The sequence below is a fragment of the Aphelocoma coerulescens genome, chromosome 9, assembly GCF_041296385.1.
Source record: "Aphelocoma coerulescens isolate FSJ_1873_10779 chromosome 9, UR_Acoe_1.0, whole genome shotgun sequence".
Classification (NCBI taxonomy): Eukaryota; Metazoa; Chordata; class Aves; order Passeriformes; family Corvidae; genus Aphelocoma; species Aphelocoma coerulescens.
In genome coordinates, this window is record NC_091023.1 from 4,667,288 (window position 1) to 4,693,414 (window position 26,127).

General features: G+C 41.2%; 1 protein-coding gene across 15 annotated transcripts in view; it reads left to right on the forward strand.

Annotated features, from left to right (window-relative positions):
* The window catches only part of FAM168B (family with sequence similarity 168 member B), a 528,280-nt gene that overhangs the window by 256,569 nt on the left and 245,584 nt on the right, over positions 1-26,127 (forward strand). The window lies entirely within an intron of this gene.

Consider the following 26,127-nt stretch of genomic DNA (forward strand, 5'->3'; position numbering starts at 1 on the left):
CCCCTCCAAAAACCGAGCACTGATCATGGAAAAGAAATTCTCTCAAAAGATGAGACTAGCCTCTGAAAGGGTGACACAGGTGACATGAGGGAAGGCTCATTCACCTGAGATTTGGGTCCAAAGGCTGTAATGAAATGTATAAATGAATCAATGGGGGTGGCTCTTTCCAGCTTGTGTTTCAATGAACATTCTTAGATTTGGGAAAATCCTCTACAAGAAGAGTATTAAAGTAAATTGTTTACATATTTAGGTCCATTGTTGACTACAGAGGAACTGTCAATCCTCAGAGATAGATGTTGTACTGAGAGCAGGGGAGGAGGAGAGGAAGATGGAGGTGGCTTCCTTCTCCTTAACCTGTTCTTGCTGGTGTGACCAAGCCATGGGTGCTGTGTAGAGAAGACTTAGAATCATTTAATGTTATTCCTGCTTGCCACAATGCCAGAGGGATAATAGTTTAGACCCCTCTTGCCAGAGCATTTTTGCCATTGCATGTAGTTGTTACCAGAACTGTTTGTGGATGACAGCCAGTAGATTTGGGGATTTCTTTTATGAGGAGATGTAGAATATTCTGTGTTGGGGTTATGCAGCTTATGCACTGTGAGTTTAAGTTTGGTTTCCATGCTATTGGAAATAGCAGGTCAAGGTGAGTGCAGATAAATGTGGAGAAATGTTAAAAAAACCCCCAAACTACAAACAGTTAAGTCTTAAACTTATGAAGGATTTAATTTCTATTATTAATAGAGGGCTTACTTCAGTTCAAGTTCTAAATACTGGGACTTAATAAATCAGTTGTGTCCACATCCTGCCCCTTCAGGAAGATGCAAGTCTGATAGCTGCCTTATTCTTGAGGGTACTAAAGGGGTATCCAGACACAGCAGATAAGGATAGTATTGCACAGATAATTATTAGCAACCTAGCTGTAGAAGATTATCACTGCAGTTTAAGAAACAGTTTAGGTACCTAATAATTCATTATATTGTATGTATTCATTACACCATAATTACCTTAACTTTCAATATGAAAGGTAGCCCTGAAGTATATTTACCTAAAGTGCTTCTTACAAGGCTTGTTTCTTACCAGGAATCTGTCTCTTTCTTTGCTTCTGTTTTCAAGCAATTCGAGATTTTTCTTTTTTTTTAAGGAAGTAAGGCAGAAGAAAGAGAAAAATTATTCCTATTCCAAGCTGTTTCAGTTGAAATATATCTTTATTTCTTTAGTGAAGCAACTTTATGCAAATAAAAACTACCAGCAATATAGTAGCCAAAATAAAACAGCAAGCACTAAGTCAAGTAGGAAAGTTGTAAAACAGTGTTCCATTGCTGAATGTTAAATATTCATGTAAACATTGTAAAAACTTCAGGAAGACTTTATGGGGCCGTAGATGCACTGTGTAAAATCGTTTGAGTTCTGCTATGAAACCACACCAATTGTTCAACATATTCTTATCACTCCAAGATGCAAGTGAGTATCTTAAGGGAGGGGAGTACTTAAGCTACTGCTTATGTGTAATCCATCTCTTAAACTGCATGTGTCCTGCTGCTTTCCCTATCCCACCTTTGCACAGACACTGGTTAAGTGCACAGAACATTGATGGCATCAATAAAATGTGTACAAACATACATCAGTGGGTGGATGAAGGAGACAGTTGTTTCCCCCCAGTGTGCTGTTACTGCCCTGGCTGTGTGCTCTGTGTGTGTGTTGCTCTGTGCCACAGGGGGAATTAAAGAAGCTCTGTAGCACGACTGCACAGGCAAAAAATTGGAAGACTGCCTGCAAGATATGGGAGGAAAAGGAAGATTTAATCATAATAGCAGAAAAAAAGGGCTTAACATTAATCCACGGATTTTTCCTTGTATTAGTTTCTTTTTTTTTAATAGTTAAGGCACATTAGTAGAAAAGGTGTCTTTAAGAAAGATGTCAGTGGAAGAATTAGTCAAATCTGAAATGTTCAAAGAGCTGGCCTTATTCTCTAATGGCCCAGTGTTCTGTGGCACTGTGTTTCTGTTGCTGGAAGTAGACTTGTCTAGTAATGAATAGCAAGGACTGACTTGTTTCCTGCTGATTTACATGCCTTGGGTGATCACTGCTCCCAAAGCTTACGGGAAGGAATTGTTGAAAAATGTTTTGACAGATACAAGAACCCTTATGTGTTCAGATATGTTTTGGGCTTCTTCTCACTGAGTAATCTTTTATTCTGCAAATAGTCTCATTGAAATAGATGGGACTGTTCTGCAGGAAAAAAAATCAGTAGGAGTGAGAGTGGCAGAACCAGGCTCTGCAGCAGATGAACAAGGTGTTAGAAATGAAAAATTCTTGTTAAGTAGTCTCAAGATGAAATTCTTTTAATCAACATGTGCCTGCTCATCTCACCTTATGCGGGAGATGAGTGGGAGAGAAGACCAGCAATGGGTGGATGTGTAGCACCTGATGTTTTTTACCACAGAATCAGATGGCATATCAAGGTGTCCTGAGGTTACTGAATAAGGTTACCTGGAATCTGGATGCAAATACAGACAGATGTGGATTTTATATGAAGGATATTGTGGAAGCTTGAATTTCAGCTAAGATACTAAACTTTCCAAAACTTCAGGAATTTTTGGTGAAACATTAGCTCAGGGAAGAAAATGTTCCAGAGAGAAATTGTGTGGGTGTGGTTCAACCACAGTTTTTGCAGAACAGTTACTGGATGGGCTATTTCTATAACCCAGTAATTGCTTTACTAGTTCTTTTAAGAGTTTGGTTTAGCTTTAAATAACCTGTGTAATTAATATTTTATTTTAAGAAATAAAATCACACCTTGTATTTGTCGTCCAGGACCTGAGTTACAGGCTGATATTTGTCTTTCATTTTTTGGGTTTGGTTCACACAGAAGTTTCTGTTGACAGAGAATAAATGATCTTGTGCAAAAGATGTGCACTTGGGACTTGCAAGATCTGTGCTTAGTTCTTTGCTCTGTGCCAGTATTCCTTGAAATCACTTAATCTGGATGTGTATCCCATCTGTTCTGCTTTTCTAGGTGCCAAGCCTTTGTGACCATGTTTGCATACAGATCAATGCAGGGGATCCCAGAGGTTCCCTGAAGCTGCCTGTTGCTGTTGAAATGTGTATGCCAGTGAAATTAATTCCTGGTTTATGTCTTTGAGTGATTAGATCTTAATTACATGCAAGTGTGTATTCTTCATTTGTAAGGAATTGTGGACAACATTTACAAGTGTGAAGAAGAACTGATGAAACAAGCATGAGGGGAATGATTTAAGAAGGATCGAAAACTGTGGGCTTACAAAGGGCTTCTCACAGGGGGAGGCAGAGCAGGACAGTTTGGAGTCACCCACTCCCACTGTTTATGTCTTTGTGACTTTGCAGCCTAATTTTTCTGTCTCAATTGCCTGGTCAGATGCCACCGAGGCCTCTTCCTGAGTACAGGATGCTGGAGTGCAGTGCTGGAAAAGGTTGGGTTGGAATGGAAGGGGTTAGTTGTGTATTAAAAGTGATCATTTCTTACTAGCAGTTTACTGGCAGAGTCCCAAAGACTTTGTTCTGGCAGTTTAAAAGGTTGTAGCTACATTTTCCTAGGCTCATTAGAGAAAGATGCATCTTTTGCCTGATGTAAATTTATGAAGCTCTAGTTATAGCTACACTTTCAGATAAGCTGAACATTCAAACTTGAGAATCTTGAGTATCAATGAATTAAACTCATGGACTGTTACTTGTATTGCTTGGGAGAAAGAAATATCCCAGAAATTTGTCTTGATATCCTGCTGTATTTCTAGATTGACCCATCCCCAGTCCCTTTGAAAGCTGCCTTTGGTTCTGCATCATGCAGAAGCACAGCTGACCTTTGATCTCATCTGGTCTGGTAGCTGCTGGCTTTTAGATAAGTTTTTCCTGGAACAGACATCCTATGCTGCACAGCTTTACTTAAATCCACTTTATTTGAAGGCAGATGGTATTTTAAATATCCTAAATAGGTACTTATGCTGTGTGGTATGTGCATTTTTTGGCAAGCTGCCTCTCTGGTCCATCATAAAAGGCTGTTGAAAATATATTCATCAGTTTTGTGTGCCCTGCCTCCCCTTGTGCCTGCAAAGATGTGGTTCATGTTTTTGTCATGGGTATCAGGGATTAGTGGCTACTGAAATTACTGGCCTTACTCTCCACGTAAAGCTGCTAGGAGAAATCTAAGCAAAAACGTGTACACTACTTATGCAATGGATCCCAGCTTCCACCTCATTTGATTTAGGTTTCAGAAGCTCCCTGTAGCAGGCACCTTCCCTGTGTGTGCTTGCTCTTATTTCCTTTAGCCCAGTTACAGGGCAAAGCAGTTTTGTGCTAAAATAACTAAAACCTCTAGCTCAGATGTGTCCATTGCTTTCAGACTTTTGTACAAAACCCTGTCTGTAGGTGTAGAGTGCAGTTCCCTTCTATGAACTGTAGTCCTTTGAAATGGCATTTTTAGGTGTCACTATGGACAGGTTCACTATGGCCTGGAGCACATCAGAGGGAGAATGTGGTTATGGACTGTGAATGGGATGGTGAGAGGCCAGAACTGAGCATTTCCTGATGCTCCTCACTGTGAATCACTGCTGTTAGTCAGAGGTGGTGGAATTTGGGTGAGATACTCAGAAATACTATTTTATTATCTCAAATATAAGGTGAGTCATCATGTGCCCTTCAAAATAACCATTAAATGCTTTGACCTGAATTAACAGATAAAGGCAAAATGTTGTCTGCAGTTGTTTAAGAATAGCAGAGAATTGGTCGTGGGAATATCGAGGGTTTTTCTTCGCTGTTCAGCAATGCAGATGATGTCATGGAAAGCAGTTTTGGTAAACAACATTTACCCTGTTTTTCAATTCTCTGTACTTAATGACAATTATTCATGCCAACTAAATATTCATTAACAGATTTGAAAATGTGATTGATATTTTAAGTGAATTGACAACTATTAAAAATATATATATATTTTAATAATTTCATTTTTCAAGTACAAGGGACAGTGGTTCGAATATACTTCAAAAACATGACAGGCCACTTACAATAAACTTGCTTCAAATGTTTTTCAGGCCAGAATCTCACAGTTAATATACTAAACCTCACAGCTAATATGCTGACCCTCAAGGAGCTTTGGAAATTATTTTGAAACATAGGGAGATTGCTGTGAGCATGGTATTAAAAGTGGGAGAGATTTTTCTCAAAACTTCTCAGCCTCTGTGTGAGGAGCACAGTTTAGTTTTCCAGGTGCTTTGAAAATACCAGCCCACTGCATATTGAGTCAGTTAAATTTATTTGCATCTATATTTAAATATTTGCTGTTGAATTCAAAAATATTAACTAGAATAGTCTGTGGAGGTGGAGCCAAGTGCTGGCTGTTCTGAATTGGTGTTGGTGAATATATTTGTGGATATATTTTATTGTACCCAGCGCAACATTATTGGTGCCCAAATCCCAATGAATGCCTGTAGATTTCCACATAATTTTCATGTCCCAGGTCTTCCCTAAGTCTAGACTAGTTGCAATAATGTTGATTCACCACTGAAAATCCCTCCAAGGGACAGGGCTTACTGACACAAGTCATTATGTGTTAGTGCTTTGTCCACGTGGGATTCTGTCACTGTGGCATCCACAGCATCACTGCAGTCCTGCGAGTCCAAAAAAGCACAGGTCAAATGGAGCCGAGGGAAGGTGGAGGATGGGACTGGAAGACACTTTCTGGTGTGTGATGGGCATGTGGGTTTTGGTAGAAAGGCAAAGGCAGTAGCTGTTATCTGTATGGCAGTGGCAGGACGTGAGTGAACGGTGTGGAGCCGTTCTGCTGACAGAAGCCGTGGGTGCAGCCTCTCTCCTGGACTGCAGAGGGGCACTGCAATTCCATGGTTCCACCTAGCCTGGAACATCAGGAAAACGGGGAAATAGAACCCAAAAACCTGTGAGTTCTGTAGCAAAAGTGCCCAGCTAAGCCAAGTCGCTGTACGTTCCTTCGCATACCAAAGGGACTTTCTGCTCAGGAAGAATTGCTTTAAAATTTGACTAGCATTTAGAAGTACAATATTGTAATTTAAATTATAATTTGGGAAGATAGGATAAATTAATTTTAAATCACTGGTATTTTGAAGCTTAATACCTTCTAGGACATTTTTCTTCTGTCTTCAGTTTTAGCTTAGAGGCTAAATTAAAATGAGCCAACACCTCTCAGGTTTTGAAGTTGTTTCAAACAAATTTTGACTAGTGAAAATGTCTGATGCCTTTAGGTACAGAATTGGACAAATGCAACTTGTGAGTATGTCTGGAAAGGCTTAAGTGAATTCAATTCAAATATTCATTTGCATGGAAAGATCAGACCATTTTTTCCTAGGTAAAATTGTGTGAAGAGCAATAGAGATTTTACATCCATGGGAAGGAGCATACAGCTTCACAGGAAGGTTTCTACTGTCAAGTTGTAGTCATTTTCCAAAATGCCTTCAAAAGCAGGGAATTTTCTATCAGAAAATAGAAAATAACTTCCTTCTAATTTCATAACAGAGGTTATTTAAGGCTTTTTATATTAAGGCATCTTAAAAATATGATGACAGGTGTACGTTTTGTGTTCTCTTTCTATGCCCAAGAGCTCTGTGCTCTGGAATTCCCGATGGAGAACAAGTCTGTGTGTCTGTCACTTACACACAGTTGCAGGCTTGTCTTCTAGAAGAAAGTCAGATTTTAATCCTTTTTCAGGGATGTTTTTAAGTATTTAGAGGGCCTTATTGATGGGGCTAATCAAAACAAGTATCCAGTCAGGTAATTTCCCTAAAACACCACTTGTTTTGGCTGTCAGTCTTTCCTCCCTTCATAGCTGTTCATTTATCATTTGGCAAGACATGTGGTGGGGATTTTATAAAGCAACTGGTTTAAAAAAAAATGCTGCAAAATACGTTCTTGGTGAAAGTTTATTTCTAAGAGTTACCAGAGGATTTACTGCACAATGTCAGCGTTCTGTAGTAATTATTTAATATATCCTTAGATCTTCCAGAATTAGGCCTTGAGTTTTGAGTGCAACAAAAGAAAATAATTTATCGAGATTATCTTTAAATGAAGAGTGATACTTTATTATTAGAAAGGTTAATGTTCTGTGTTGAACCGTTTACCCACCTGAGACCCTGTAAGGTATTTTCAAGGGGGTTCAAAATCGTTCAATACATTGGATTGTCATGAGGAGTTAGCAGAAAGGCAGTGATTTCCCACATAATTATTCTCAAGTAGAGGTGCCACAGCTGTGTAGCAGCTATTCATAAGGTTTCTTTTCTTTGAGAGAACTCTGCTTATCAGCTTTGGCTAATTTTCCAAGACTGTCAGCCTTTCTAGTCTTTGGAAAGGTGCTCAGAGTGTTGCCACTAACAGAGCTGTGCTGAATCAGGTGATCCTTTAGTGATTAATAGAAGGAACTTTCTGATCAATGGGGAGTCTCTTAACCTTTGCTTCCCAAGCAGAATAAATTCCTTCTGTATCTTGAAGATGCTTCGGTGGTCGGGAGACTTTGAAAAAAAAAATAATCAGGATGTTACCTGTTAGAGCAACAGAACAGCAGATTAAATCCATTTAACAGTAATGCAGGATGCAAAGAAAAAACCCCTTAATCTGGCTTAAAATATGCAGAGGAAGCACTATGTAAAACAGGTAGCCATGCAGTTAAAAAGGTGCGCACAGAATTATTTCACTGTGACGTTCCTCTGGAGGGATGCAAGCTGTGACATCGTGTCCCTACAGTTCTGCAATGCTGGGGTCTAGGTGAGGAAAATCTAGTGAACATGGGCATCTGCTTTGCACCTCTGCCCAGTGCTCCTTTTGGAAATCCATCCCACTTGGATGTGAATCCCGTTGTGATCTCTGGTTGTGCTTAGCTCCGTTCTCTGTGTTCAATTACCCACAAATGCTTGTAGAGGTTTATCTTTCATTTGTGCCTATGATGATCCCAGGTTGGACAAAAATCTCACAGGTTTAATAGGATTTTTAGAGAATATTTTGTTCAGTTTGCAGTTTTTGGGATGAAATGGTAAGGAAGACCCTCAAATGCAGGTGATTCATGTACTCGGTTATTCTCTGGTAATTGTCAACTTTTCAGCTGACTGATCAAGACTGACTCTTGAAATATTTCAAGTAGTGAAACTGTTTCCTATTGGGATAACTGTGCTCTTTATATATTAGGACAATATTGTGCCTTAGGGTTTGGCCAGACAAAAACCTTTCCTCCCGATACCTGACTGCCAATTAGCTAGAGAGCAAAGTAGCATTTAAGTGAATGTCCACCCAGATACCTCGGTTGCACAAGTGTGATTTTAAGTGCTACCAAGGGCTTGGGCATGAAGTCCAGCTCCTGTTTGGCCCCTGAGCTATTGCAGGGCTGAGGAGGTGCAGTCTCTTGAAAGGCTTTTATTCCAGGCTTTTATTCAACTTCTCAGCACCTAAACTTCCTTCTGCAGTTTTTATGCCTGGCATAAGCACACTGGATGAGCAAACAGAAATGGATAAAGTAAGAGAGCTCCCATATGTGGATGTAGTTAGATACACACATGGCTGGATCTCCCCTGGCAGTTAGGATGGCTTCATTATCCGTGTGCCTATACCAGTGCAATATGATAGGAGAAAGTTTAGCCATGAAGAATTATAGAGATAGTACTTCCTATTGCAGAACTGTTCTGCAATTAGCCAGAATCCTTGGTAATTACAGAAAAGCCAGGTTGGGTGTCTTGAGAGTGCAGAAGGGATGTATGCATATGCATGTACATGTAAGTAGACATATCCACAGAATATTTTGCAGGTACTGCTTCTATCAAAATTCTGCTGATAATGGCACCTTTATAAATTGAAATAATTCCCGTTGCTTTGTTCTGTTTGTAGTGGTGATGAAACAGAGGTTCTGGAACATGTCTTGCATGTCTGGTCTCTTCCAGTGCTGGCCACAGCAGGGATATTGGGCTGTTCACATCTAGTTTTACAGACTGGGGCTAGAAGTGAATTTTGAAAGATAAAAGCTATCCTGGGCTCAGATACAGAGTGTAAGATGCTTTGACCTGCCTGCTAGCAGCAGCTGTAGTGCTCAGTGCTCTGTCAAAGCTGTGGTCACTGCACAGGTCACCCCGTGGGTCTGGCTGAGTGCTTCACAAGGCACATACAGGACAGCCAGGGGCTCAGGCCCAGCAAGCACGGTGTCAGACTTTGCTGGGTGCAGGGTTCTCCTGCTTTATCTGTTTGTCTGAGAGTTAATACCTTTGGCACATGCCCAGGACGTGCAGCAGCTCACTGGGAGTGAGTTCTTCTCTCATTCTCCATTAGTGCCAGCTCACTCTGTGTGTGTGTGTGTGTGTGTGTGTGTGTGTGTGTGTGTGTGTGTGTGTGTGTGTGTGTGTGTGTTAGACCCTGTGGTAAAGCTGCTCTGCCGTGTCCCTCTGTTTCTTCTCCTGCAGTGAGAATTGGGACAGAGTGGAAGTTGTGTGGGTGGGCACTTGACCCACCAGACTTCTGACTTGAAGTGTCCTCTGATTTTTCATCTACTGAGCTTCTTTGAAATGGAGCCACACAGGTTCCATACCTGTTTTCCATCCCATGAACCAGAAACACTTACATTGGAATTATTAAAGATATAAATGCTGTGAACTTTTTTTTTCCTAGCTGAATGAAAAACTGCTTGTCCTGTGAATCATCAGGAAGTGAACCTCAAATTGGGGTCTGTGTCTGGTGAATCAAAGATGAGTCTGAGCTAATTAAAAGGTTGTAGCTTGACTTCAGTATTGGTGGTTTCCAGCTGGATAAAAGCCTGAGTGGATCTTGTTCGTTTTTGTCCAGAAGTCTGTTGAGGCTGAGCGTGCTGGTGGATAATTGCAGGTATTCCCCCCATTGCCTGTAGCTGCTGGGAGCACTCAGTGATTTGGATGAACTGGGGTTTTTTGATGCACATGCACTGAGGGTTTATGTCTCGAATGAATGCTGTGTGAGCAGTGCTGCATTACTTAACCTAAGAAATAAATATTTCTGATTAGTTTCTTTGTAAAAATTATTATCCTTGAGACTGCTAAGGGACTCGAGAGGTTAATGTAACCAGGATGGTGAGAAATAAACACTCATTTTTAATGTCATAAGGCAAATATTAGGAATAGTCTTCCTTTCACAAGATACTAGGGTAGACTTTTAGATTTTCCAACATTCCTATATTCAAAACCAAGACCAAATATACTCATTTTTAACTTTGACATTTGCCCTTCTGTGATTACTAATACCACAACTGTGTTGGTCTGTCATCATGCACCGTGTATTATTCAACAGGCCTCCAAATCTTCCCTGCAACGGAATTGACCTTCTCATTAGTTGGAAATAACACTGTGATAGGTAATCAATATTCTGTTGAAATGCCAGCATCTCTTCTTGGGCATTACTCATCCTTATTTCTGAAAACCACTCAGACTAAAAGCAAAATGTTTAGATGCAGCTGTGTGTGGCAAATCTGCCCTTATACGTACAAACGATGTGTACACAAGTGTTATTATGAAGGTACAAATTGTAGATTTGGGTCTCTGATGCTCTCTGTGTGCCAGCCTGACCTTACACTCCAGACCCTGTATCAGAATGTGAAACAGGTTCCCTGAGAGCTGCCAGGATTCCCTGCTGCCAGGGGCTTGGTTAGAATTGCTGCTGGGACAATTATGAAACAATTAAAGAGCAGTTTGGTTGGATTTTTTGTTTGTTCATTTGTTTTTAATTTTGCTGTAGAGGCTTGGTAGAAAATCACTGTTTTTCTCCTTGCACTTTTAAAACTGTGTCAGATAAAAATTGATTCACATATTGACTGTTATTCAGAATTGTGATGTCAGTTCAGTTTTGGCATCTTAAAAAGCACCTTCACCTGCCCATTTTCTGTAAAGCTCAATTCAGGTCTGCTTGAGCTGTAATCACACTAAGGGTTTTGTGAGTATGGAAGCCCCTCTGTCACCTATCCCCAATGGGGCAGTGCAAATTCTATGCCAACATGTGCATGTTTCCAGTCAAACTGCAGACCCTTCCTTATAGCACAGCTTACCCTCTCTTCAAGCTGGATTCCCTTTACATTTATGGGCTCTCTCTCTTAGTCTTACATTTCTTGACTTTATTTTTTTTAATAGTTTAATAGAGATGCAAAAAAAGACCAATTATTTCCAGAGGACTTTAAAAGAGTGTTCCTTCTATCCTGTCTGCAGAAACAAACAGGTCAAGATAGTCTGAGAGCTGAAAAGGGTTTTCTTTTACCTACCCCACCATGGTTCAGGTATCATAATCACAGCTGAGTCCTGAGAGCTGCACGATCAAACCTGGGTCTAGGTCTGCTTTGAAAAGTTCATCCTAAGGTTCTGATGCTGGTTTATTCTTCTGTTAAAAGTACATTTGACTGTTGTGCTATTGTTGCTCATTTCATTTAAAAGGGGGATTTTATTTAATGAAGCTCTTGTGAGCAAAATATTTCTACCAACAGCTTGTGCTTAGTTGCTGCTCTTAGCCTGCGCTCTGTGGAGGTTGGGTAAGTGTGTGAAGATACTCTTTGGAGAGGCAATACTTTCCTCCCAATACTATTAGAATTTACCTGTTTCTCTCATCTTTTAGCTTCATACTCAGTTGTTCCCCCTGTATATGACAAGCAGAAATTTGGCAGTTCTCTATTTGTTTAATTGTTGTGAGGTGAGAGGGTTTTTGTGGAGGGAGAATGGAGTGATCATGTTCTATTTCTCTGGGAGTTTTTAAAATTTCAGTCAAGGGTATCTGGTTAACTGGATTTCATCTGTGAAAGAACTTGGAAAAGAAACTCCATGTATAGAACAGTTTAGGCTATGTGTTTGGTTTTTTTTAAGTAGTCCAATGATTAGGAAATTTCTGCTTCTCAGTGATCCATTATACCTGTGTATTTTTACACTAAAATAGATACTCTAAGAGTGGGCTGCTGCTCTCAAATTTATCATAGGTGGCCTTTTGTTTTCAGGCAAACTTGCTCATTTAGTCTCTCAGCAATTTTACAGAGCAGAGAAATATGCACATTTTTCTCAGTGCCCAGAAGAGCAAAGGAAGTGTAATATCGAACATTAATCTACATCAGTGGTGGATGATGTTGCTTTTTCTGGTGTCTTATTCTCACCATTAGAGTGCAGATTTTGCAGAAACTGAATATGACCTCTACTTTGACAGAAATATTAAACTTACCTCTTTCCTTGGAACATATTTTCCTGGTGATGAGGAGAGGGAAAATGCTGGAGCTGCCCTGTAAACCTAACTGAAAGCTTCTACAAGACATTAAGTACAAATGTGTGTGTTACAAAGGTGCTGCTTGTTGCTGTGGTAGATTGCATACAGTGGATTTTTGTGTTAAGCTCTCTTACAAGTGTTAATTGACTAATGCAGTAGCTTTACTCTCAAGACATCTTGGCTATTTGTTATAAAGTACTAATTTACAGTCTTCTGATAATTTCTAGACAACTGGTTCATATGTGTTCATAATAGAAAGTGATTCATCAATAATTCAGGAACTATGCTTAGCTGGTATGGTAAGTGCAAGAACAGGTATGGAGAGACTATTAGAGGGGGCTAATAAAAGAGTAAGAAAATCCTGGAATACAAGTATAGTAATGTGTATTCTAAAAAGCAGCCAGCATTCAATTTGACATGCAGTGGATGTCAGCTTTGCAAATGAAACACTGGAAGCTTCCTTAGCAATGAATATAAAAATGCAAAGATCAGCTATGCAGAAAAAGGAAATTAAAAAGTAACTTTTATATATAGGTGTGATTAAAATTGTAGGATAGTTTGTAATCCTTTTGGGACAGGTTTTGGGATGTGTCATTTATTGGTGATAGAGTTTGCCCTTAGGATTCACTTGAAGCTTCAAGGAATTATATAATTCACACAGTGAATTATTTTTTGTTGAAACTTACAAACAAGCAGTGTGAAGACTGTTCCTCCTGGGATCAGAGTGGCTGGGGATGGGGAGGAGGAGAAAAGAATGGCTTCATTTGCAGCTAACATTGTAGTGCCATAAAGGGCCCTGAGAATATCACACTGGAATAGATTTTCAGGGAATTTGCAATGAGATATAGTGCAGCAAAGAGAAGGTACAATACAAGCAGAATAGAGTACTTCATCTTACAGCTTCAGGTACAGCCCAGCATAAGATATTCCCAGCACTTGTAATGGATGCTTGCTGCAGGGCAGGTGATTCTAGGCAGAGAATAGACCTGAAGGTTGCTCCAGTCAAACCACTACCTGGGCATTAAGTGGTGGAATAGTTTATGCTGGAGTGCCATAAACTTGTTCTCCCACGTTCTGTAATCCCATGTCCCACAGCAGGTCCTTTCTGGGGAAGGCTGACTCGATGTTGAAATAAGTTTGAATTTCTAAATTGTTTCATATGAGTATCTCTTCTTTTGCACCAAGACACTGGAAAAATAAAGGCCTAACAGCTGCCTCTGTGGGGCTCTAATTCGAACTGTGGTACAGAACCTGTCCTGTTATTGAATGTGGAAATTGTTCTTAGCTACATCTCCATGGTTGTTCTCTGCTTAAGGACAGTTGTTTTGACACGGAGGACAGATGGCATTTAAGAAGCCCAGAGACTGATTGCTTTCTCATTTGGCAGAAGTGACAAAGGCAATTAGATCTCCAGTAGCCCATTTTGTAACCCAGTCTTACCTGTACATACACAGGACAGTTGAGCATTAATTTCAATACTCGTATTCGTGGCAAGATGAAGGGGAGAGCTGGCTCACTCCTGTGTCAGGCAGACTAGAGGTGGGAGCAGGGAAAAATCATTAGAGCACAGCTATTGCTCAGGAACTGTTTTCTGATAGGGATTGTTAACATCACAAGGATTAGGTAGTTGGCTATTTTTAGATGCCTATAACTTTTAGAGGCAATTTGAAGCAGTGGATATCACCTAGGGTGTGTTTTTTGTGCTGTCAGAACAGCACCTTGAGATAAGCAGGATTTCTCTCAGTTTGGAATCCTGAATTTCCTTCAGGACAGGAACTGCATAAATTCAGACTTGCACGTTCTGACCTCCCTGTCAAACAGCTTGTGAACTGCTCTCTGAGAAGGAGAGCCAGCTGGGCACTTAGTGGAATGGTAAGAAGGGAGGAATTGGCCCCACTTGTAGCAGCAGCAAGAAGGTGCTTTCACAGATGTTCACTTGCTTTCTCTCTCCTGCAGGGACGACATGAACAGAAATAAAGGTTATGAGGTGGTTTACAGTGGGATGGGGAGGAGAATCTGAAAAAAATAAAGGAAAACCCCATGGGTTGAGATAAGAATGGTTTAATAATTAAAATAGTGTAATAATAATAATAATAATAGTAATGTAAAGGGAGACAACAAAAAGAGAGAGAGGAATAAAACCTAAGTAAGGCAAGTGATGCATAACACAGTTGCTCCCCATCTGCTGGCCAATGCCCAGCCCACCCCTGAGCAGTGACTGATGCCTCCTGGCCAACTCCTCCCAGTTTATGTACTGGGCTTGTGGCATGGAATACCCCTTTGGCCAGTTCAGGTCAGGTGTCCTGGTCATGCTCCCTCCCTCCTTCTGTACTTCCTCACTGGCAGATCATGGAAAACTGAGAAATCCTTGACTCAGGGGACGCTCAACTTAGCAACAACCAAAACCATCAGTGTTTCCTGCCTTTGTAGTGTTTGCTGGTGCTGCACATCTCACTTAGCTTCAAGCAGAATGGCTTCTGCATCCAGCACTGCATTTGTGAACCTCTAACTGGTGACACACAGAGTTACCTCTAAAGAGAACAGAGTTGAGTTGGAATTAGGGTGTCAGAAGTGCTCCTTTTAATTTTGGCCACATCTGCTTTATTTTGGACTGATTTTAAGTTATCAAAGCAGCACAAAGTAATTGAATTGTATCAGAAGGACTTCTGTTCTTGTATAGACTGCTCTCATGCTGCTGCAGTCCACAGATTGATCTGGCTTTGATTGTGATGTGACTTGGTCAGAATTGTTTATCCAGGCACCAAATGAGTCTGGCTTGACTTTCAAATGTTAAGTGGAGCTTAGTTTTATAAAACATGGCTTATTGCTTGTGATATCAGGAAACTTGAGGTGAAGCTGCACAGACAGGCTGACTAGGAAACCACCAGAGCTCTTACTGCATTTTTGCTGAAGCTCCTACATTTCAAATGAGATCACTTAAGCCAGAAACATATTGCTTTCTTTTCGTCAAGTGTGTAGTCTAAAATGAAATTCAAAAACTTGTCCTACAGGAGTTTTAGCAGACTGGAGAGGTGAATCCAGGTCCTGCAACTTTGGTGTAGTGTCCAACCAACAGACACCCTTTACCAGAATGCACCCTTCCAGCAATATGAGTAAGGCTTTGCCTGAGGAGATGTGGGAACAGCATCAGAGAATTTTAAAATGTTCAAGGGCAAGAAATTCACCCTTTTGATTATGAAAAATCGTCATCATATTTACTGAAGTTTCTTTGAAAATAATAGATTATTAGATTTGATTATCTAACATATTATATTGTCATCCTTTCATTTCTGCTTTTTTTTTTTCTTTTGGCAAGGTTCTGTGGTTTTCCCCTTTAAAGACAGACTAATAAACAAACAAAAAAAAACACACAAAAGCCCACAATAACAGAAAGCCACTAAATTGGAAATACTGGAAAGCAATTCAGGAGTTAGAGAGCTTGTCTTCTGAAGATGAGTTCTTTTATAATATCCCTAATAGAACTTTCAAGTTAAATACACTTGAACAGCATTTGGCACTTGTTCTACTAATGGTAATTGATTCTCAAACACACACAGACCTATACTATGGTGCAAGCTCTGCTGCATCCCAAAATGTTTTCCTGGAATTGCAATACCTGAAGTACTCCAGAGTTTAAATCAAAATGTAATTATTTCGTTCTTCATAAATCAGCATCTGTGAAGAAAATACCAGCTTGTATAAGAACCAGCTGTGCAGCCATTCATCTTTTGAAGAGACAGAGTGTTCCTAGTGGATGGTTGAGCAGTTGGTTACTCCGTGGACCACTTGGAGGCCACTAGTTTTGTGCAGAGCAGTGGTGTACTCTTAATGTAGTGAAAGAACATAGCCTCAAAGCCAGACCTCTGAAGTGTACAGCATCTGATTGTCACAGATTAAGTACTTCATCTGTCTGCAGATGTAACTGTCTTCCCCCTTTACCTGCAACACTTGGGAAGATGTTTTCTGTTTGTGCTATGAGAGTGTTCCTGTGAAATGCCCAGACACGCACAGGGAGCCTCAGAAGTAGATAAAATACAGTACTTTGGGGTTTCTATTCTCACACTCAAGGTACTCTGTGTGGTAGGGGTTGAGCTCTGACCGTGAATGTGTTTTTTCAATTGCAGTAGGTTTTGCCTGGGATGCACAAACCTTAATCCTGTTCTGCACCAGAAATATTCAAAACCTGGTTTACTGTTTTAAAGGTACCAACCTTTTAAAGCAGGCCCCATGATGGTTGTTCTCAAGCTTCATGCTTTGAAATGTGTTCCGTGTCATAATTAGCTTTGTGCTTGCCCACGTAGCATATGCTTTTAATTAGTGAATTCCATATGGATTTCTATGTACGCTCAAGCTAACACAAGACACATGGGCTTGAGGAGGGTGAATTTTTGGGCTTTAGATGCAGGAGAGACTAAGCCCAAAGGTACAACAAATCAAGGCTTGTTTAACATCATTACCTTAATCATGATCTGGCTTTAGCCAACTGTTCTGGTTTAGAGCAAACATGAAATGCAGTTTTTGAGCCTGAATGGAAACCAGGAACGGTAACAAGAGAATGCTTGTACTGTGAGGTAACTGGGAGTGTCTCTTTTGCTCCATTCCTACATGTCTGTTTCTTTTCTAAGATTATCAGAAATTTTAAAAAATTGCCTGCAGACCCTCAGCATCTCTCTTGGAGAAGTGCATGCATCTGCAGAAGGAAGTTACTACTGCCCCAATACTCTCTGGCTGAACTGTGTCTGTTCATAGTTGTGTAATTGGAATAATATTCTGACCCTGGCAAAACGAGTGGGTTCTGGGAGCCTGGACTTCAAGCTACAACTCCCAGTCAGTGCTCTGCAATGAAACTAATGTTAGAACCATATAAATCTTCTCAAAATGCAGTTTTTGCCAGCACAGCACAAGTAGATCAAGTTGCCTCTGAGTGTGCTTGTGCACTGAAAAAAAATTCTCTATGGAAATATCTTCCATCAGGCTTGAACTTCCATCCCGCACCTGTGGTTCTGCTTTGCATTCAGCAGGGAGCACAGCAGTGAGCACTGCTGCTGTCACAGGCCCCACATCCACGGCATCAGTCTTGTGTGGCTTCCTAGTATGTCATTCCTCCACCTCCCCTGGCTGCAGAGCAAGTCCTGATTCCAGAGCAGGTGTCCCTGAAGGCTGCTCCTGCTACTTCAAAAGCTGGGATCCCCCCTCTCGCTGACCACATCCTTTTCTTGCTTGTAAACAAAGCCTTTGCCAGCTGCTCTTAAGCACCTGGAATGTTTTGCTCTCTGTAGTCTGGCATTAGTAGTGAAGCCCTGACAGAAACACAGCAGTGCTGGTGCCATTCAGTGAGGTCCTGCCTGGGCTGAGACATGGCTCTGTCAGTTCAGCCATCTGCTTTACAGGATTTGTAAGAAATGTCACATCCACACATGCACATTATCAAGGATGCAAAGGGCAATACTTGCAAGAGCTGAAGTGTGCTTCTTGCCTCCATCTGGTTTCCTCTTCTGCCTATAAATGCCGCCCCTATCTGGAGGACAGCCTGTCTTCCTTCATTTAAGCCTCTCTGTGAGATGGCTCCTACTCTGCTTTATTTATTGCATGCTATTCACACCTTGTTCTGATTAGAGAAGTATTGATTTCCTCATGGGCTTTTCTGTGGTACTCATCATTTTGAGATTAGTGTTTCACGAATGCTAATTGATCCTCAGTGTGTCCATTAGGTGACAGGATGGTGGGCATTCTCCCTCTCCAGATGAAGAGCTGAGGCTTGGATTGAGTCAAAAAAAAGGCAGCTCATTTCTGCTTGCCTAATTTGATGTGACACTGCCCTGGCTTGTCACAGCAGCCAGATCATGTAGCAGCTCAGATGCTGACAGCCTGCAGTGCAGTGACCCAGCTGCAGCTGTGAGCACTTGGGGCTCCTGCCTTTCAGACCCCGGGCTCTCAGAATGCCCAGAAATGAGCAATGTGATGAGTGGCTCCTGTGGGAAATTTGGTTAAAACCCTGCACTTGGTCTGTAGGAACTCAGAGTAGCAATTATAATCTGTGTGCTCTGGGACAAGTGGGGCTGCCTTAGCCATGAGAAAGTCCTTTCTCTCATTGCTCCCCACTCTTGCAAGCTCCAGTTAACCCCTTGTGACCCACAGCCAAGTGTCCTGCTATGGGCTATGGATCTGTTCCATAGATCCTAACTTTTCCTCTCCCTCTGGTAGCAACCATGTTTCTTTCCCAAATTTCCCAATTAACATAATTAACTTGAACTCAGAACAATTTTTATTATCATTAGAACTTGTTGCCAGGTTTTTAAAAAGCAATGCTCTCTCTACTTTCAGAGGGCATGGTATTAAAGCCTGAAATGTAAAGCCCTTATACTGGGCCTTGGGTGGGGATGGGAATATAAATCTTGTTTCCTGAATCCAAGTAGAGAGTTGTCTGCATTGTCTGTATCCTTGCTGTGGCTCAGAATTACTGCAGTACAAAACTGATCCAGCATCAGCTACTGCTGAAATATGCTGCAAACACATGCAAAATACCTAATTTCAGGAGCAAGGTAGTTATTATCAATGTGGCCATTTTTTTCTTTCCTTCTGGTGAGCTGGCTTTTCATAGCCTTTTTAGTATTATGTTCATACTTTAAAGAAGGAATAAAAAATGAAGCTATAAATAAGGTGTGCCCTGTAAGAAGGAAGCTAGTGCAGCCCTTACACACAAACACACACTATTCAGAACAGCTATTTTTGCAGGCAGGTGCTGTGTTTACCCCAAGGAGTGGTTTCAGGGATTTTGTTGAGTAGCACAGAAAGGTTCTATGTATCAGTGCTTAATAGTGTTGTCCCCCCAGCTAGGTAATTTGGGCAAAGGAGCAGATTTTCTGGTCCTATGCCCACGAGCCGTTTGTGCTCATCATGGGGCTGCTGTGCAGCTTGCTGGGAGGCAGTGGGGACAGCCTCAGCTGTGGGGCTGGGAGGCAGTGGGGACAGCCTCAGCTGTGGGGCTGGGAGGCAGTGGGGACAGCCTCAGCTGTGGGGCTGGGAGGCAGTAGGGACAGCCTCAGCTGTGGGGCTGGCAGGCTGTGGGGACAGCCTCAGCTGTGGGGCTGGGAGGCTGTGGGGACAATAGCAGCAGTTGCTGCAGAGCAGGCAGGAGGGCAGTGAGAAGAGTCTCTTGCTGCTTCTAGCAAGCTGTTGCTAAAGGCTGTTTGTTCCTGTGTTTCTTGAGCATTTACTTCAAGATTAATTGAGATCCATCATATGAGGCTTAGATTTCTTATGCCTGTTTAGATGAAAACAAAACTTTTTCTGGCTTTTTAGAGTTTCTCTCTTTTCCTCCTAACTAGCAAACCCGAGGTCAGCATCTTTTGACATGAATAAAGGCAGTTTGCAGAATTTCTGACATTAAGAATGGCTAGCTGTTACCAGTGGAGGCTGCTTTCTTGCTTTCTAAAAAACCCTGACCATGCTTTGGATGTGTATCACAGGAAGAAAGCTACTGGTAGCATTTAATTGCTGCAACATACCATAATGCCCCTCCCTTTTCCTCCTTTTTCATCTGTGCAGCAACTGTGGACAGAAGAGTGTCCATATTAAAGAAGAAAAATAAATGAAAGGTGCTTTGCTCAGCCTGTCACTTCCCTGATATTTTGGGAAAAGGATATCTGCTTCTTTACTTGGGAGAACTATAAATTGGCCATCTGCTAAAAGATATGGGGCCACAGTTGCACACTGGTATTTGTGGAAGCAGAAATCTGTTCTTTCTGGGCAGCTATGACCTGCAGCAGGGTCTGAGGAGCCCCTGGGGTCCATGGGGACCCTGGGACAGGTGTGTTGGCCCTTCCTGGGGAGCATGACTCGAGCAATGGGAGGAGGTGGATGGGTGCAGTGCTGCCAGGCTCCTCACTGGGGCTGGAGCTGTGTCACTTTATGGCATCACCCTGGGTGGGGGACATCTAGTTTTGATCTGGCTTTTCTCAGGAGTTCAGTGGGAAGAAATACCATTGTCTCCAGAGCAGTATACAAGTTCTTTGCACCTTTATGGGGCCCTGGTCAGTGCTGTCCATGAAACTACAAAGGCAAACCCTTTTATTCTGAGAGATCTGTAACATTTTTCCAAACACATGGGGCGTATTAAATTCCTTGGACATTATGTTGAAGAATCCCAATGCTTTCCCACAGCATCATACTCTGGTTTGGGTTTAGTTTTCCCATAATGCCCTTCCATGTAATACAAAACAAGAGGGGGTGGGAAAAGATTGGGATTTTCCAGATGCGTTATTAGAGGAGAGCTTAAAATGCTGTAGGAAGTGCTGTTCTCTTGAAGCCTGGAGGGAAGGTTCAGCAGGAGGTCACTGTGCAGCTCTGGGTGACACAAAGCTGTGTGACCTGGCTGTGTGTGAGATTTGCTGCTGCTCCAGGGCTGCTTGGACACGGGGTGCTCATCCCACCCTGGCTTTGGGGGAACCTCTGTCAAGCAAGACCCCTGGGTCCCCCTGTACTCCATTTATTAATACACTGACCTTTATTTGGTGCAGCATTTTTCAGTTTTGTCAGATTAACTGCAGCATTACAGCATGTGGGGCTTTGGGATTGTTCTGTTTTTTCTTGAGAGCACTTTGTGTAAGAAGCTTTGAGATGTTGCACAGACACAGCATATTAGAATTGGATGAGGAGCTTTTTCTTACTTTCCAGGCACTTTGTAGCCTTTTTTCTCCACATAATTCAGCCCCAGGCACAGCACGAGAGAAGTTTTCACCTGTAGACTTGCGAGCTTTGCTTCTCCAGCTTTTAATCCTTGCTTTTTCCTGTGACCTGCTGTTCTGTTTGGCAGCTTTGGGTCAGCAGTCTAAGGACAATTCCAGTCACCTGGACAGCACAAGTGCTCCTGTGTGAATGCCTCTTTGAGTATTTTCCTGTTGCTCCCAGGCTGGGGAGCTGCTGCCAGCTCATACCCCCAGGGTGTGAAATGCAGGTTGTGCCTAAGCTTTGGATGAGAACAGAGTGACAAAAAGAGTTAAATGTTTTTTTCCACAGTATTGAAAGTCATGGATTTAATTCTGATAACTCTTCTTGAAAAAAAAAGAAAGAAAAGAAGATGTATTTAAGGGCTTACAGGGTTTATTTCAGTTTTTGGCCTGCTGTAAGGATGAAGTAGGGAAGGAGAATGTGGAAGGAATGTTAAGAGAAAAGAGGGAGAGCAAAGCTTTTAGTAGACTTTTCCGACTGTCTTTATATTTCCATTACATCCAATACATTTTTTAGAAGTAATTTTTTTCTGAAGCCTAAGAGGAAGCACATCCCCCTCATTTCCCCTGAGATGATCTCCCAGTGGAACTACTATCTGAAAGCACTGTCCTTCCAGTAACAGCCAGCAGTGAAATGCAGAACAGAGCTATAGCAAACTCCATTCCCTTTGCTTTTTTTTTCCAGGAGGCAATACTTAGCTGTCAGTGGCAGGAAGACAGCTGCCATATTGTGTTCTCTTCATTTTGCCACTCAGGGTAGGATTTACCCTGGGTAACTTCAACAATCTAAACTCAGGGTTTTAGCTTTGATTTCCAGTGAGAGAAGGGACATCTTTAAAATCTGATTTATCCTCTCCTAAAACAGATAAACAGATGTCTGAGTGAGTCGAAATCACCCATATAAAAAAACTTGTCTTTCCCTGCTGACTGTAGAGGAAACAGTAGACAGAAGAGCTTTGGCTGTCTTCCCTAATTTCAGATACTTGTCTCACATCTAGTAACTCTTCCAGGTTGTTGTCAATGCATCAAGCATCCCTCAGAAACAACACTGGAGATATTCATTTGTACCTCTGGTTACAGGATAAGAGCAAGAAGAAATGGCTTTTGCTGATCTTTGGATGAGGTTTCTCCCTGGCTTTGCACCGTAGCAAACACAGTGCTGCTGCCATCATGTTTCTGCTCCACTCAAAGCTCAACACATGCATTTCTGAGTAAACACGTCTTTCTCAACTTCAGTTTTAGATAAATAAGAAACAAACAGAATTTCAAAACAGAAACCAAAGGATCCAGACAAGCTTTTTTCCCCGTTCTCCTCCATACATTGCAAAACTTCTCCAGCTTTGGAAAAGTTAGGGACAAAAGAGAAATGAAATTCTGCCTTCTGCTGCTAACTTATTGAAGCTGGCAAAGCTTTGAAAATGGAAAAGCTGAGACAGAAGGAGGAGAATGGGAAGGAAACACAGTTCCTCCAGAATTTTTATTGCCCTAAGACAAAGAAGAAGAAAATGCAGGAGGAAAAATGTCAAAACTCCAATTCTTCTTTTTTTAAAAGCAAGTGAAAATGTCATTTTTCTTTTTCTGAAGCGAGTGGTTTTGCAAAAAAACCTTGTATTAGGAGAAAGGCAAATCAATAAAATAATTTTCTCTTTTTTGCCTAGTTGTGACTGCTGTCACGTTAACAACCTACCATGGCAGTAGTTATATTTGTATGCTGCTGCAGATGAGATGTCTGTATTTTTAATGATTTCGGCACCTTCCTCTACTGCATCTCAAGTCCTGTTACTGAGCATGTTGTGTTTAGAACACTATGGCTTAGCAAAACAAAGAAAAAAATCCATCCTTTCATGAGGCCTAGTGGGGAATGCTGCCATATTCAGTATTACTCATTTTTTTGGTGAGTTTTTCTGTATGTTGGATACCTTGACAGATATCATCCTTGTCTGGAGTGAACTAACAGCATCAACACTTGGACAAAAGGAACTCTGAACTCAGTCTCATATTGAGTGGGAATGACTTGCATAACTGAGTGAATCACAAGCACTGGCACTGCAGCTGTCTGGACAAATTCTGTGGTAATAATATTCAACCAGCTAGTTTGGAGCATTCCCCTGTATTGGCAACTGCATTCACAGAAATTTGTACATCCAGCCATGCAGTTCAAGGGTAAAGAACTTCTTCTGTTTTTAGGGTAACAGTGTTGGGCTTTTGCTTTTCTAAGTGCAGGTTTGGAATTTACATCTTGCAGAGTCTGGATGGATCACATCTCTTGCCACCATCTCCTCTTGCTCTGTCCAGCTGTCTTTGCCCTCTGCTCCACTGCCTTCAGGAAAGAAAAAAATGCTTTCTGTATAGGGACGCCTTTCAAAAATCACACACTTAATTTACTTTTTATTACAGGATCTCCAAAATTAGGTATAAGGCTAATGTTTTTCAGGATAATGAGTCTCTAACTCAACCTGCTAATTTCAATGGGCTAACCTCAAAAAGCTGAAGTCGTTACATATGTCTAGTCTATACATATATCTGGCCAAATTCAGGGGTGTTAATACAAACTTGAGTGAATTTTTGAAAAAGTCTGAGCAATGTGAAGAAGATTCAGTTGTAATAAAAGAAGACTCCAAGTGTGGTGCACCTACTGTGTGAATCCCCCTGGCAAACAGTGTAGTGCCATTGCCAATCAATTGTGTTGCTGTCATCTTTGTGTCCTATGAATTTTTTATTACTTCCCATTACTCCGTGGTCAGAATAAAAATGTAATAATTTAACAAGACAAAAGCCTAAACAGCATGCAGATTCAGAATTGCAGGTAGAGTGTACTAGTCTGTAATGGATTGAGGACTCCTGTTCAACTGTTTTTCTCTTAGAGGGGACAAAAATATTAACAATGAAAATTTTGATTCTCTTTGGATGAGTTCAGCTTAGAATGTGACTCATCATTGAAACAGAAGGAGCTTCCTCAATGCAGAGTCCATAAACAGTGTCACAGGGGATACAGCACAAAAAGCTTTTGAAATCTTGAAAATTCTTCTGGAAGGGGTTGTTTTTCTTGCTTTCTGTAAGCAGGCAAGAGCAGTATGAGCTTTGTATCTGAGAAGGTGCATTTTCTGATGATTAGATTGTGGCAAAACAGAAACTCTGCTATGGGAAATAATTGTGTCTCCAGACCAGGTGCCCTTATGCCTTTGCTGAACACACCACTCCTTGCAAATCTGCCTGAAGCATTTGCATGAAATGAAGCCCAAAACCTTTACTGAGTGTGGTAAGAATAAGCACATTCCGATGAATTTCTATTTTCTTTGAACAGTACAACCAACTACTCTGATTCTCTTTGACATCTACTTGTGCTCATATTGATTTGATTTTTATAAGCCTTCTCTGTAATTCTTTCTGTGTGTTGAGCAAGTAATTGTATGCACATTTTAATCCTTCAATTGATGCTTTGTGTGTCTGGAAAAAATCTTGGAAGATTTTCTGAAGTGTGTACCTAAGGTGTTAGAGAAGTGTCCTTTCCACAGAGCATAACCAAATGTTTCTAGGCCTGGGGAGCTTAGACCTGAATTATTTTTTCACTTCATTTTATTGAGTAAGTTTCTGTGCCATTCTGTCTTTTGGGACTATAATCATGTTTCTAGTAGACAGATAATTGTAGGTGTTATTTGTATCAGACTGTACTCAGTGGTCAACCCCTAGGAGGTTATGCTGCAGCAATGTTATCCCTCACACAAAATCCACAGGAGTTGCCTGACTATAGCTTGTTTTCAGGATCAAAAGAGGCTGCTCTTGTTAGGGGCTGGTGTGAGAGATGACTGGTAGTGTTTGGCATCGTGCTTTGTGGCAGTTTAAAAATCTGGCAAGAAAATCATAACATTTATGCTTCTGTCTCCAACTTCAGGAGAAGGGATTAATTCAGTCAAAAAACCCCTCTGTATGTTCAAACTCAACCCTAAAACAATGATCCTATTTTATGAGTAAATTTAAGCTTTTGTACAGTGAGGTAGATTATTTGTCAAAGCTAGTGAGTGGCATGTCAGAGATCTCACTTATTTTCTCTGCCAGGTTGCAAGTTTTTAAAATTAGGTTGAGGGAGACTGCTTGTATTTCTGCTCATAAAACAGGGGCAGAACCTGGTTTTTGTCCTTGCCTGCTAGCTCCAAGACAAGGTTTTCAGAGTATGGTTTGGGCTGTTCCAGTACCTGCTACCACGTCAGTGACAAGTTTGTCTTTAATACATTATAGAGCAGATTGGTCAATGCTAAATGCTGTTGGAAAGAAATTACAAAGTATTACAGTAAGGAGAGGAACTCCTGTACTTTGAAACATTTAAAGTTTAATAAAATGGGTCCCTGTTTTGGGATGTGTGCTGAAAAGGCTTTTTTATAATACCACAGTCATAAACCCACACTTTGCAGTAACAGAGCTTGTAAAGAAGTGTCTTTGTCCATGGACACATTTTGTAAATCGTAATAATAGTTTCCTCTGAAAGATTGCTGAAGATACTTATGTGGGAAAGGGTTGTTGCTTAAAGCTTTCCTTGGGCATCAGAAATGGGTGCTGTCATGTCCAGATGTATTTAAATTATTTCCAGACAATCTTGGGCATCTTAAAGAGAAAATAAAAATTGCCTGTGTTTTAATCTTCTTTTTTGCATTTAACTTTTTAAAAATGAGTTATGCACTTAGGGATATCTCTTTTTCACTCCTCGTAAGCCACTGGATGGCTTTTTCACCTGGTGATTCCTGGCTCTGTTATTGAGCTGGCAGCCTGACCACGGGACTGAGAGCCAGCTGGTTGGTGTTGCAGAGGGAAATGTTCAGGTGATAGTGATGAAATGAGGAGTATTGCTAGGGTAGCTGGAAGTGCAGCTGCTGCAGAGAAAAAGGGGAATGGTGATTCCTGTCTCCTTTCTTCCCCTTACTTGCTTCCCATTCCCCCACTGACACCCTCAGAATCAAGTTGTGCAGCAGCCTAATTTTATATCAGGTCTTCCATGTCGCTCCTTGCCATTATTTAGGATCTAGTTGCAGCTGCATTGTGTATGCTTAACAAATAAAAGCTTTCAGAGAACATCATTCAATTCCCACCTCCTGCTAAGGGTTTTGGAAGTGTAATACATCACAGAATCAAAATGACTTTCACTAAAAGTTCATGCTGTTTAAATCACACC